We start from the raw sequence: 13,727 nt of genomic DNA, 5'->3' as shown, positions 1-13,727 counted from the left end.
TAATGTGCTTATCATGCCAAAGTTTAGTTTTCTCTCATAAGAATCTAACCTAAACTCTTCTAATTCACTCTATTGTAGCAATCTCTTAGCCCCAGCAGTCTTAAGGTTCATGTTTAACTCCCTTATAGCCCAAAATGCCTTATGCTCTATTTCTACGGGAAGATGGCAAGATTTTCCATAAACTAGCCTATAAGGAGACATGCCTAAAGGTGTTTTGAAGGCTGTCCTATACGCCCATAATGAATCATCAATCTTATTAGCCCAATCCTTCCTAGAAATGTTCACAGTTTTCTCTAGAATTTGTTTTAACTCTGTATTAGCAAGCTCTACTTGACCATTGGTTTGAGGACGATAAGCTAATTGACAGGGTAAAGTCGTATCCCCTAATCAAAAATAATTACCTAAATCACTAACTACAATAGATAGGGAAGTAGGGTCGAACTCCACAGGGAAACAAGTCTTTTTAATTCTAATTAATTGTTATAATCTAAATTATCTAAGTAACCAATATTTTAAATATGAATTTTATACTACGAAGGATGAGTTTAGGGAGAAAAGAATCAATAATAAGGAAACCTAGGGTCACAGGTTCACCAATAATTAATATTCCGGGATAGAACGAAGCAATTAATAATTAACAATGCATCAATAACATGATTAACAGGCTCTAGCAATTTATTAACCAACATGGATCTAACAGGCTCTCGCAATTTATTAGACCTAAGTTCCTATTAAAAATAGCCTTTAATATTAAATCAACATCTGCTCGATTCATCAATTCAATATTGCTAAACATTCACAATCAAATTACATCTGCTCGATTCATAATCTAATTGCAAAGAATTAAAACAATTCAATAGGAAATTATCATGCAATATCAACAATCAATAATAACAAACTATCCCTTCATATTAATTATGGATCCCCATAAACCCTAGAATTAAACTACTCACTAATCATCATAACTAATCCAATCAAATAAACAATAAAAAACATAAACAAGAAAATAATTAAAATAGCTGAAATTAAAGAGGGAAGAAATTGTACCAAAACAAATCTGGAATTAATGAAGGAATTAAGAACAAGAGTTTAGAGAGAATTCTAGAGAGAGAAAAATACTAAGTAGAGAGAGAAAGTCTAAGAGAAAAGAAGTAATTAATTATCCGTACAAAACGAATATATATCTCTCCTAAAACACGAATTAAACAAAGCTTAGTCAGGTTCTAACAAAACACGCGCCCGATCGGGCCCGCCTTTTTTCCTATGCCCAGAATATTTTGCCGCGCCCGATCAAGCCTACGCTCACCCGATCGGGCGCGGCTCTCCTTGGCAGCTAGCATGCGCGCAGCTCGCCCGATCGGGCGTAAGCTTGCCCGATCGGGCCCGGCTTCATCTTCAAGGTTTGGACTTCGATTTGGGCTAGATTTCTCGGCCCAATCCATATTTCCTCTCCGGTCTCAAATACGTGGTCCAATTACCTCGTGATCCAACTAACCAAGCCCTTAATCACCGGCTCGATGGCTCTTGCCGGCCTTGGGCTTCAAAAACGGTCGTGTTCCGCCAATGCTCGTAGTCGCTTCATAAAAATCCCGGGAAAATGCTCCAAAGGTGCGATTCCCTGCAAAACTTAACCAAAACTACGAAAACACTAGAAAACACATATTAGTAATAAAAGTGGCCCTAAAGGGCCAAAAACACTACTAATTATGACCAAGGGACGGGGGTAAAATACTATATAAAATAGACATATCAAACTCCCCCAAGCCAAACCTTTGCTTGTCCCTAAGCAAAGAGCTCATCAATGAACATATAAAACATACTTCACCCCAATCAACAAATCAAAAGCCAACGATTCAAGGTAAAATTAAACAAACATGCTTCAACGTCAATCAATCTTATTCATCTAATCACCCTTCCTCCCCAACAATTGTCAAGTAGAGCAAACCACAAGAGCATATAGAATTCAAGACTACTGCTCACACACTCGACTCTCATTTATGTGGCGAGTAAAGAATGTACTCGATCGCTCTCCACCCAACTCCTTTAATGTGAACAATGCCCTCCCAACTCACACTCTCGTGTGTATAAAAACATTGAACGCGCAATCTACTAGTCGACTCGAAATATGTCAAGTCATAACTTGCATTGAAAAACAACACTTTCACATTTACATAACTTCTATGCACAAGGTCGGAAGGTCTTTAAAGCTTGTAATGTAAGGTTAGGGTAAGGGTAGGATAAATTTGGGATTATGTGAGAGAAAAGCTATGCATTAAGGGAGCCAAATCCTAATAAACCCATGATAAAAAAAAATGATCATACACATCTCCAACATAACCAACTCCAACATCAACCAAATATACTCCAAACAATAAAACAATCCCAACACTCACAAATTCACTCATAAAAAAAATATGATAATGTAGAACAAGAGTGAATAACAAACTTTGAACTCATAACTTGAAATATTTACATTGAAACTCAACTTTTTTCTCTTTTCTTTTGATTAACCTTCACTTAGAACATTTGAACATCAAACATTTTTCCTCTTTTTATTTTCTTAGAAGTTCACTTTCTTTTTTTTTTTCATATTTCTCATTTTTTTTCTTGAACTTCTTTTTTTTCATTACACTTTTATTTTTTTCAAATATATACAACTTTCAAACTCATAAAAACAAAAATATGATCAAGAACAAATTACTTCTCAAAACCCACCCAAATTGTGCAAATAAAGTGCACACCACAAAATCCCTCACCTCACTCACTAATAGCTCCCCCAAGCCAAGCTTGGGACTAGTAACCAATGGAGCAATTAAGGCTTGTAATGTGGCTATAAACAATAAAAAGGCACAAGCAACAACATGGGTGACAAGAAGGGAACAAATGTATCTAAATATCTCTGAAGGCTACCTAAGGAATGAACGCCTTCGTCCTCCTCATGTGCATATTATAAAGTCATGAAACACTACTCATAGTTGCAAATCAATACTCAAATTCATTGACATACCAGGAATTATGGAACTATCACACATTTCCTAACCAAATCAACTAGTCAAGCACTATATTCACAAGTAGTTGGACAAAATTGACGCAAGTTAAGGAATCCAAACGATTAGACTTCAAGTCATGACCAACAAATCCACAATATTCATCATCAAATACCAAGAATCAAAACAATTTTCTCAAGTATGGGGCACAGGGAAGCATGATTTACAATTCATTGGAATGTATTTTTTATTTTTATTTTTTTCAATTTTTTTGTATTTTTCATATATAAGAAAGCAATAAAAAAACTACACTAGGAAAGCAAATAAAAACTACACTAGAAAGCAAATAAAGGGGGAGAAGGAAGAGAATTTCCAAGGTGAAAGAACACCCCCCCAAGCCAAATCAAGCAATGCCCTCATTGACTTGGGAGAGTAGCCTACTCCTCATCCTCATCCATCCTAGAGTACCCCCCACCGTGGCTAGAGCCGGCCCCTCCATGGCTAGAGCCACCACCACCATACCCCGAACCACCGGCATAGTAGTTAGGGTCTGCATTCCCACCCATACCCCCATATCCGTGGACCGAAGAGTAGTCCACATAAGTACCATAAGCACCGGGGTGAGAATACCCGCCTTGGGGGTATTGGAACCAATCGGGAGGAAGGGAATCGGGAGGAATAGCCCCCCGACGGGCGTAATCATCATACATAGGGTAAAGGCCCCTCCCTAGGTTCCTCTCAATAAGACCTACCCGGCCATCTAGGGTGCTTAACCTAGAATCTAGGTTTTGCATCATGCCCTCAACCCTCCCTTGCCCCGTCTCAATGCGGTCTAGTTGGCTCCTAAAAGCCGAAAAGTCATATGGGGCATTTGGGTCGACATTGTAATCGACCGAGGAAGTAGGCATGCCGTAGGTGAAAGGTGGGGGTGGTGTGTAGTGGGGTGAATGGTGAATGGGGGATTGGTGAGGTTGTGGTGAGGGGTGAGGTGGTTGAACCTCACCTTGACCATCTAACTCGAAAGTGTAGGAGGGCTTCCCCCTCTCAAATTTGGTCAAGGCGGGGTTGGGTAAGGTAAAGGTTTGGTCCCTCCTACCCGATTGTCGGTGGACAATCCACCAAGTATCACTCCCCACCAGTTGTACCCAATTCAAACTCCCAAAATAAGGTAGGTCCATTAGGTTTGATCCCACAACTTTTCTATGGCCATCGGGGTTCCAACCTAAATGCTTCCTAGCTATATGGGTCACTAACCCCCCAAAGTAAATAGGCGCTCTAGACCTACTAGCTTCGGCCGCATTGGCCGCCCTTTGAAAATGGTTGGCTATCCTATGGGGTATATTTAATTTTTCAGCATTAGGAATTATATAGGAAGCCAACAATTCCAATTCATCCCTCCGAACATTTGCCGGTTCATGCCTCCCAAAAATAGTGAGGCCGGCAAATCTTTGCCAAAGTTTGGGGACGGGATGTTGAATCCACGTCCCTTTGGCATGTTGGAGGTTCACCAAATCCTCCCCTGTTAACCTCTTGTAGACCACGGCGGTGTGGTCTTGAGAGGGTTCAATAGGCTTGTCCGATTTCAAGGCAAACAATTTACCAAATTCTTTTAAAGTTAATCTCACATTATTGTTTAACAATCGAAATTGGACATGAGTGATAAGTGCATTCATTTTGATAACATTAAAACTTGATATAAATTCCAATGTTAAATAATCATAAGTATCGTGGCACATTTGAAAAAACCCACTCATGCCTATGCCCTTAAACAATTTTTCTACATATTTGTCAAGACCTAACCTAGCTAAAGTAGGATGATGTATGAAACGGGTAGAAATTACCTGACGATCGATGAGGTTGATCATCCGAACCCGTTGCTCCTCCTAAGTGATTACAACTTCCTCCCATCCCGGAATTTGAAGGTCCGGGTTGATTGTTGGTTGTGGTGCACTAGAGCTCTCACCCCTTTGATTTCTTGAACGCTTGGAGGCCATTAGCTTTGAAAATAGTAGAAAATTTGAGGTTTCTCTCTCTTAGGGTTTGAGAAAAGTTGAGAGAAAATTGGGAAAAATTAGTATAAAGTGTAGAGGAAGGTGAAGGGAGATGAAATATGTAAAAAAAATTTATTTTGGATGGAGGAATTGGAGGAGATCTTAGATTGAAGTGAAAGTTTAAAGTTTGAAAATGGAGGTTTTAGAGAGAGAAAGTGAATGAAGAAGAAGAAATAAGGAGGAAATGAGGAAAGAAAGAAGAGAAAAGAAAATAAAGGGGGGGGTCGGCCTGATGGCGCGCCAGATCGGGCAAGCCTCGCCCGATCGGGCGAAGGTGCGATTCTCCAAAACTAAAGTTGCGCGCCCGATCGGGCGCGAACGCGACCGATTTTTCGCCCTTTTTCTCGCCTGATCGGGCGAGCTTCGCCCGACATTTCTTTTTCTTTTACTCGATTTTCCAAAAATTTTGCCCGATCGGGCGAAAATAACCCCTGAATCCACTGAGCTTGCGCGCCCGATCGGGCTGTTTCGCCTGATCGGGCGAAATTTGCTCCAATTTTTAGCTCACTTACGCGCCCGATCGGGCAAAATTAGCCCTGAATTCTGGCTCACTTGCGCGCCCGATCGGGCGAGCCTCGCCCGATCGGGCCCGAGAGAACCTTTTTCCTCCGATTCCGTTTCTTCTTCAAAATTTCTCTTAGTCTGTATACCCTGTCAAATTCATACCTGTACAACAACACTTAAAACCGGTGAAATATCACTCTCCTCACCTCTCTAAAAAAAACAAAAAATAAAAATAAAATAGGAAAAATAAGGAAAAGGAAAACTAGCCTATAAAGCATGAAATACGGGTTGCCTCCCGCAAAGCGCTGGTTTATCTAGGTCCCGCACGACCTTCTCACCGCCTTGAAACTCATGTTGGAAGTGGAGTTAGGAGAGTCTCCTCCACATCTCTAATGGTAGCACCTTCATGATACACTTTCAACCTTTGGCCATTCACCTTGAATTCTTCACCTTTGTCACTCACCAACTCTACCGAACCAAATTTGTTTACCTTTGTGACAGTGAAGGGACCGAACCACCTAGACTTCAAATTTCCTGGGAAAATCTTCAATCTAGAATTAAAGAGAAGAACCTTATCGCCCGGTGCAAACTCTCTTGGTAGGATCCTCTTGTCGTGCCACTTCTTGGTCTTCTCCTTGTAGATCCGCGCACTATCATATGCCGACAATCTAAACTCATCCAACTCATTGAGTTGAAGGAGTCTCTTCTTACCCGCGGCCTTAGAATCCATGTTAAGCACTTTGATCGCCCAAAAAGCTTTGTACTCCAATTCTACGGGAAGATGACATGCCTTACCATAAACCAATCTATAAGGTGAAGTACCGATCGGTATTTTAAATGCAGTCCGGTATGCCCAAAGTGTGTCATCAAGCTTCATGCTCCAATCTTTTCTTGACTTGGCTACTACCTTTTCTAGGATCACCTTGATTTCCCTATTAGAGACCTCAACTTGACCACTAGTTTGAGGGTGGTAACTAAGCCCTGTTCTGTGATATACGCCATACTTCTTGAGGAGGTTATCCAATTGTCTTTCATGGAAGTGGGTACCCCCATCACTAATAATAGCTCGTGGAACACCAAACCTGGGAAATATGATCTTCTTAAAGAGCTTAATGACTACCTTGGAATCATTCGTTGGTGAAGCTATAGCTTCAACCCACTTGGACACATAATCGACGACTACAAGTATATAACAATTCCCATTGGAAGATGGGAACGGCCCCATATAATCGATACCCCAAACATCGAATATTTCAACTTCTAGAATCCCAGTTTGGGGCATCACATGCCTCCGCGAAATGTTGCCAGTCCTCTGGCAAGAGTCACAAGCCTGCACAAAAGTGTTAGCATCTTTAAACATATTAGGCCAAAAGAAGCCTGACTCATTAATCTTGGCCACCATTTTAGTGGGGCCATGATGTCCACCATAGGGTGAAGTATGAAAACTGGTAAGGACGCCGTGAACCTCCCATTCGGGAACACACCTGCGAAATAATCCATCTGCACACTCACGAAACAAAAAAGGGTCATCCCAAAAATAATGTTTAACATCATAAAGGAATTTCTTTTTCTGTTGGTAGGACAAGTCAGGAGGTAGAGTACCACCCACTAGATAATTAGCAAAATCGGCGTACCAAGGGTGATGCTCTACAACTGCATACAGGTTATCATCAGGGAAAGAATCATCTATAGGTAAAGAATCCTTACCCTCATCATACCTGATACGTGACAAGTGGTCTGCCACTACGTTCTCTGCTCCCTTTTTATCTTTTTTTTCAATGTTGAAATCTTGGAGCAAGAGAACCCAACGGAGTAACCTTGGCTTTGATTCCGCCTTGGCTATCAAGTATTTCAATGCTGCATGATCAGTAAAAATAATAACTTTAGAACCAACTAGATATGATCTAAATTTTTCTAAAGCATAAATAACAGCAAGAAACTCCTTTTCTGTGGTGGCATAGTTGACTTGGGCTTCATCTAAGGTTTTGCTAGCATAATAAATAGCATGCAAAACCTTATCCTTCCTCTGTCCGAGCACGGCTCCTAGTGCAAAGTCACTTGCATCACACATGATCTCAAAAGGGAGGTTCCAATCGGGAGCACATATGATGGGTGCCGATATCAAAGCCTGCTTAATCCTGTGAAAAGCCTCAAGACACTCGTCAATAAAAATAAATGGGGCATCCTTGAGAAAAAGTTGTGTCAGTGGTTTAGCAATTTTAGAAAAATCTTTGATAAAGCGGCGATAAAACCCCGCATGACCCAAGAAGCTTCTAACTCCCTTAACATTGACTGGGGGAGGTAATTGCTCAATCACTGATATTTTAGCTTTGTCTACTTGTATGCCCTTATCAGATATAATATGACCAAGGACTACTCCCTCTGTCACCATAAAGTGACATTTCTCCCAGTTGAGTACTAAGTTGCACTCCTCACATCTTTTCAAAATTTTAGCGAGATTAATTAAGCATGAATCGAATGAGGAACCATATACGCTAAAATCATCCATAAAGACCTCCATAATAGACTCTATGAAATCAGAAAAAATGTTCATCATGCAACGTTGAAAGGTAGCAGGTGCATTACATAAACCAAAGGGCATTCTACGATATGCAAAAGTGCCATAAGGGCATGTAAAGGTGGTCTTTTCCTGATCTTCAGGGTGAATCGGAATTTGGAAAAATCCCGAATACCCGTCCAAATAGCAAAAGAATTTGTGATTAGCTAACCTCTCAAGCATTTGATCAATAAAGGGGAGAGGGAAGTGATCCTTTTTAGTGGCGATATTTAGTCTACGATAGTCTATGCACATACGCCACCCTGTTACAGTCTTGGTGGGAATTAATTCATTTTTATCATTAGTTATCACAGTCATCCCACCTTTCTTCGGTACTACCTGCACAGGACTTACCCACTTGGAGTCAGAAATAGGATAGGTGATACCTGCATCGAGTAATTTCATCACCTCTTTCTTGACTACTTCCTGCAAGTTTGGATTTAATCTTCGTTGGGGTTGAATGCAGGGCTTATAATTTTCCTCTAGATGAATCCTGTGCATGCAAAAATCAGGGCTAATACCCTTGAGATCATCAATACTGTACCCTATAGCCTTCTTATGGGTTTTGAGGACCCATAGAAGTTGGGAAGATTGTAGGTCAGTGAGTGCAGTACTGATGATCACGGGGTGTAGTTCCTGCTCATCTAGAAAAACATATTTTAAATGAGAAGGGAGAGGTTTTAGCTCAGGTTTCTTGACCTCTGCAGGTTTTGATTCCTGAACTAAATTTACTACCTTCATTGTCTCCTTGGGGCTTAACTCTTCTAAGGAAAGAGCTTTTTCAATACTTTGGACCTCATTACCCCAAATGCTTGCATTATCGCTAGATAAATTCCCGTAGAGAACTTCCTCCAAGGGATCCTTCGTAAGAACCTGTGGCAAGCTATCAATACAAATATTGTCCATTATATCAATTGTATCAATATAACAACAATTTTCCTCCAACATAGGCCCTTTCAAAACCTTCCCTAAATTAAAAGTAACATTATCGTCACCTACAGAAAGGGTCAGTTTACCATTTTTCACATCAATAATAGCTCCTGCAGTGTGGAGGAAAGGCCTACCTAATATAATGGGTATTTGTGTGTCCTCTGCCATATCTAAAACAACAAAATCGACAGGAATAAAAAATTTACCAACTCTGACAGGTATGTCCTCTAAAATACCTAAAGGGTATTTTACCGAACGATCTGCCATTTGCAAAGTTATATTAGTAATTTTTAATTCCCCCATATTTAATTTAGCACATATAGATGATGGCATGACACTAACACTAGCACCCAGATCACATAAAGCTTTATCAATAAAAACATTCCCAATGTGACAAGGGATAGAAAAACTACCGGGATCCTTTAATTTAGGAGGTGATTTATTTTGCAAATAAGCGCTACACTCCTCTGTGAAAGCTACAGTTTCTACTTCATTAAAGGCCCTTTTCCTAGTCAGAATGTCTTTCATGAATTTAGCATAATCAGGTACTTGAGTGATTAAATCAGTGAAGGGGACTGTTACCTGCAGGTTTTTCACAACCTCTAAAAACTTACCAAATTGTTTATCAAGCTTACTCTTCAGTTGTCTATTAGGGAATGGAAGCTTGATAACTGGGCTCTGCACAACTCCTCCCTTATCCTGCAATTTACCCTGCACAGAAACATTAGTAGGGTTAGTATCTTTTTGTAGCCCTGCAGGGCTAGCAGGATTACCGTTTGGTATAGAGGAATCTAAATTAGAAACTGGTCCATCTTCCTGTGGCATAGGAGGTCCATCATAATGTGAACCACTCTTTAGAGTGATTGCATTAGCATAATCTGTAGGATGGATAGGTTGTGATGGTAGAGTCCCCTGCTGACGGGATTGTAGGGTAGATGAAAGTTTTGCAATTTGATTGTCCATGATTTTATTATGAACTAGAATATAATCAATTTGCGCATCCCTACTCTCCATGTGCTTTTGCATATTAGCTAGCATTGCTCTAATTTCTGTCATGGCAGGGTCGGAAGATGATGGGGGTGATACTTGGCTTTTCTGGCCGGCATTAGGATGATAATATTTTTGCTGTGGTGGGGGTTGCTGTTGTGGTTGTTGTGGAGGTGGAGGGTTTTGTACATTGGTACTCCGGTATGAAAGATAAGGATGGTTTTTATAACCGGCATTGTAGGAATTGGAATAGGGGTTATTTTGCCTATAGGTTTGGAAGGCATTTACTTGTTCCATAGAGCTCCTACAATCTTGCTCCCAATGACCTACAATTCCACAATTTTCACGGAAAGCTTCGTGGTTAGCAACAGCAGAAACATTAGCTACAGAGTTAGGAGCAGCAGTAAGATTATCTAATTTTTGGCAAATAGATGTTAATTGAGCTTGCAAAAAGGATACGGAATCGACATTATGTTTTCCCTTATTTACAAACCCCCTCGGATTCCCATATTGGGAATTGTGTATTGCCATGTCTTCGATAACCTGTCCTGCATCATCCACATTTAAATTCATAAACCTCCCACCAGCTGCCGAATCTAGTACTGATCTAGAAGAATTTCCAAGTCCATTATAGAATGCTTGGATCAATTGCCATTGTGCTAGATTGTGGTGGGGGCACTCTCTCTGTAGATCCTTGAACCTCTCCCAAGCCTCATATAATGATTCATCGGCCTCTTGAGCGAAGTTCTGAATAACACTTCTTAGCACCGCTGTTCTCTCTACAGGATAATATTTATTATAGAAATTCAAAGCGAGAGTTTCCCAGTCAGTAATACCAAGAGCAATTCTATTCAAACCATTAAACCATAATTTTGCTTTGCCACATAATGAAAAGGGAAAAAGAATCTCCCTGATTTGGTCCTGCGTAACCCCGGCTTGTCTAATGGTGTTACAATATTGGCAGAAATCTGCGATGTGAAGATTAGGATCTTCACCCTTAGCTCCGCTGAACTGCTTCCTCTCTATCATAGTGATAAATTGGGGCTTGATCTCAAATTGAACTCCATCTAGGGCCGGAGTAGGAGTAAAGTGCGGGAAGTCTGCGAGCTTCGGTTGCGACTAATCACTAAGTTTCTTCTGGGCCGTCATCTCTGATTCTGAATCTGAAGGAATATCTGTATCACTAGAATCAGGGGGAGAATCTCTTTGATCGTAATCCTCCTCAGAACCCGCCAGAATTTGTCTATAGAGTCTCTTTTGCCTATGAAAAGAACGCTCGATCTCAAGATCAAAAGGGATATCACCTGATCTAGAACACCTGGGCATAAACAAAGAACTAGAGACAAATATGAGATTTGCCTCAAAGAACTAATGTTCTCTGAAGCAAAAAGGGGGGATAATCTAGACTACAAAAATATAATTAGAAAATAAAAAAAAAAATCGTTTCCCCGGCAACGGCGCCAAATTTTGACAGGGTAAAGTCGTATCCCCTAATAAAAAATAATTACCTAAATCACTAACTACAATAGATAGGGAAGTAGGGTCGAACTCCACAGGGAAACAAGTCTTTTTAATTCTAATTAATTGTTATAATCTAAATTATCTAAGTAACCAATATTTTAAATATGAATTCTATACTACGAAGGATGAGTTTAGGGAGAAAAGAATCAATAATAAGGAAACCTAGGGTCACAGGTTCACCAATAATTAATATTCCGGGATAGAACGAAGCAATTAATAATTAACAATGCATCAATAACATGATTAACAGGCTCTAGCAATTTATTAACCAACATGGATCTAACAGGCTCTCGCAATTTATTAGACCTAAGTTCCTATTAAAAATAGCCTTTAATATTAAATCAACATCTGCTCGATTCATCAATTCAATATTGCTAAACATTCACAATCAAATTACATCTGCTCGATTCATAATCTAATTGCAAAGAATTAAAACAATTCAATAGGAAATTATCATGCAATATCAACAATCAATAATAACAAACTATCCCTTCATATTAATTATGGATCCCCATAAACCCTAGAATTAAACTAATCACTAATCATCATAACTAATCCAATCAAATAAACAATTAAAAACATAAACAAGAAAATAATTAAAATAGCTGAAATTAAAGAGGGAAGAAATTGTACCAAAACAAATCTGGAATTAATGAAGGAATTAAGAACAAGAGTTTAGAGAGAATTCTAGAGAGAGAAAAATACTAAGTAGAGAGAGAAAGTCTAAGAGAAAAGAAGTAATTAATTATCCGTACAAAACGAATATATATCTCTCCTAAAACACGAATTAAACAAAGCTTAGTCAGGTTCTAACAAAACACGTGCCCGATCGGGCGAAGGGGGCGCCCAATCGGGCCCGCCTTTTTTCCTATGCCCAGAATATTTTGCCGCGCCCGATCGAGCCTACGCTCACCCGATCGGGCGCGGCTTTCCTTGGCAGCTAGCATGCGCGCAGCTCGCCCGATCGGGCGTAAGCTTGCCCGATCGGGCCCGGCTTCATCTTCAAGGTTTGGACTTCGATTTGGGCTAGATTTCTTGGCCCAATCCATATTACCTCTCGGGTCTCAAATACGTGGTCCAATTACCTCGTGATCCAACTAACCGAGCCCTTAATCACCGGCTCGATGGCTCTTGCCGGCCTTGGGCTTCAAAAACGGTCGTGTTCCGCCAATGCTCGTAGTCGCTTCATAAAAATCCCGGGAAAATGCTCCAAAGGTGCAATTCCCTGCAAAACTTAACCAAAACTACGAAAACACTAGAAAACACATATTAGTAATAAAAGTGTCCCTAAAGGGCCAAAAACACTACTAATTATGACCAAGGGACGGGGGTAAAATACTATATAAAATAGACATATCACTAATGCAACTTTATGTTTAACCCCATACTTTCTTAAAAGAGAATCAAGCGGCTTATTACAAAAATGAGAGCTTCCATCACTTAAAATCGCTCTAGGAACACCAAATCTAGAAAAAAATATTCTTTTTAAGAAATTTCATAACAACTTTAGAATCATCAGTGTGAGTAGCTATAGCTTCTACCCATTTAGAAACATAATCAACAGCAACTAAAATGTATCTGTTGTTATGGGAAGAAGGAAAGGGGCCCATAAAATCAATTCCCCACAAATCAAACAACTCAACTTCAAGCATAATATTCATAGGCATTTCATTTCTTTTAGATATGTTACCTACTCGTTCGCATATATCACATTTGCTAACATAATCTCTAGCATCTTTATACATAGTAGGCCAATAAAAACCAGATTGCCAAACTTTAGCTACTGTCTTATTCGTACTAAAATGACCACCACACTCTAAAGAGTGACAATGATACAATATGTTATGAAATTCTTCTTCAGGCACACATCTTCTAATGAGACTATCAGCACAAAATTTATATAACAAAGGCTCTTCCCAAAAATAATGTTTAACATCCCACAAAAATTTCTTTTTCTGATGATAGCTTAGATTTGAAGGAATAATACCACTTACCAGATAGTTTACTAAATCAGCATACCAAGGAATACTAGCAATTTCCATCAATTGTTCGTCAGGAAATGATTCATTTATAGGTATATCAGAATTATTATCAACTTCCCATCTAGATAAGTGATCTGCAACAGTATTTTCAATGCCTTTTTTATCTTTAATTTCTAAATTAAAATCTTGTAGTAAAAGAATCCAACGA

The 13,727-nt window shown here is 39.6% G+C and overlaps 1 non-coding gene across 1 annotated transcript; it reads left to right on the top strand.

Moving 5' to 3' along the window:
• Positions 1–10,677: 10,677 nt before the first annotated feature.
• Positions 10,678–10,784, top strand: LOC145626072 (small nucleolar RNA R71). The gene has a single exon (XR_014110941.1). It is a non-coding gene; the product is annotated as a small nucleolar RNA R71 (small nucleolar RNA).
• The last annotated feature ends 2,943 nt before the right edge of the window (positions 10,785–13,727 follow it).

The sequence above is a fragment of the Chenopodium album genome, chromosome 3 (genome assembly GCF_948465745.1).
Source record: "Chenopodium album chromosome 3, dcCheAlbu1.1, whole genome shotgun sequence".
NCBI lineage: Eukaryota > Viridiplantae > Streptophyta > Magnoliopsida > Caryophyllales > Amaranthaceae > Chenopodium > Chenopodium album.
This window is presented reverse-complemented; position numbering and strand designations above follow the sequence as displayed.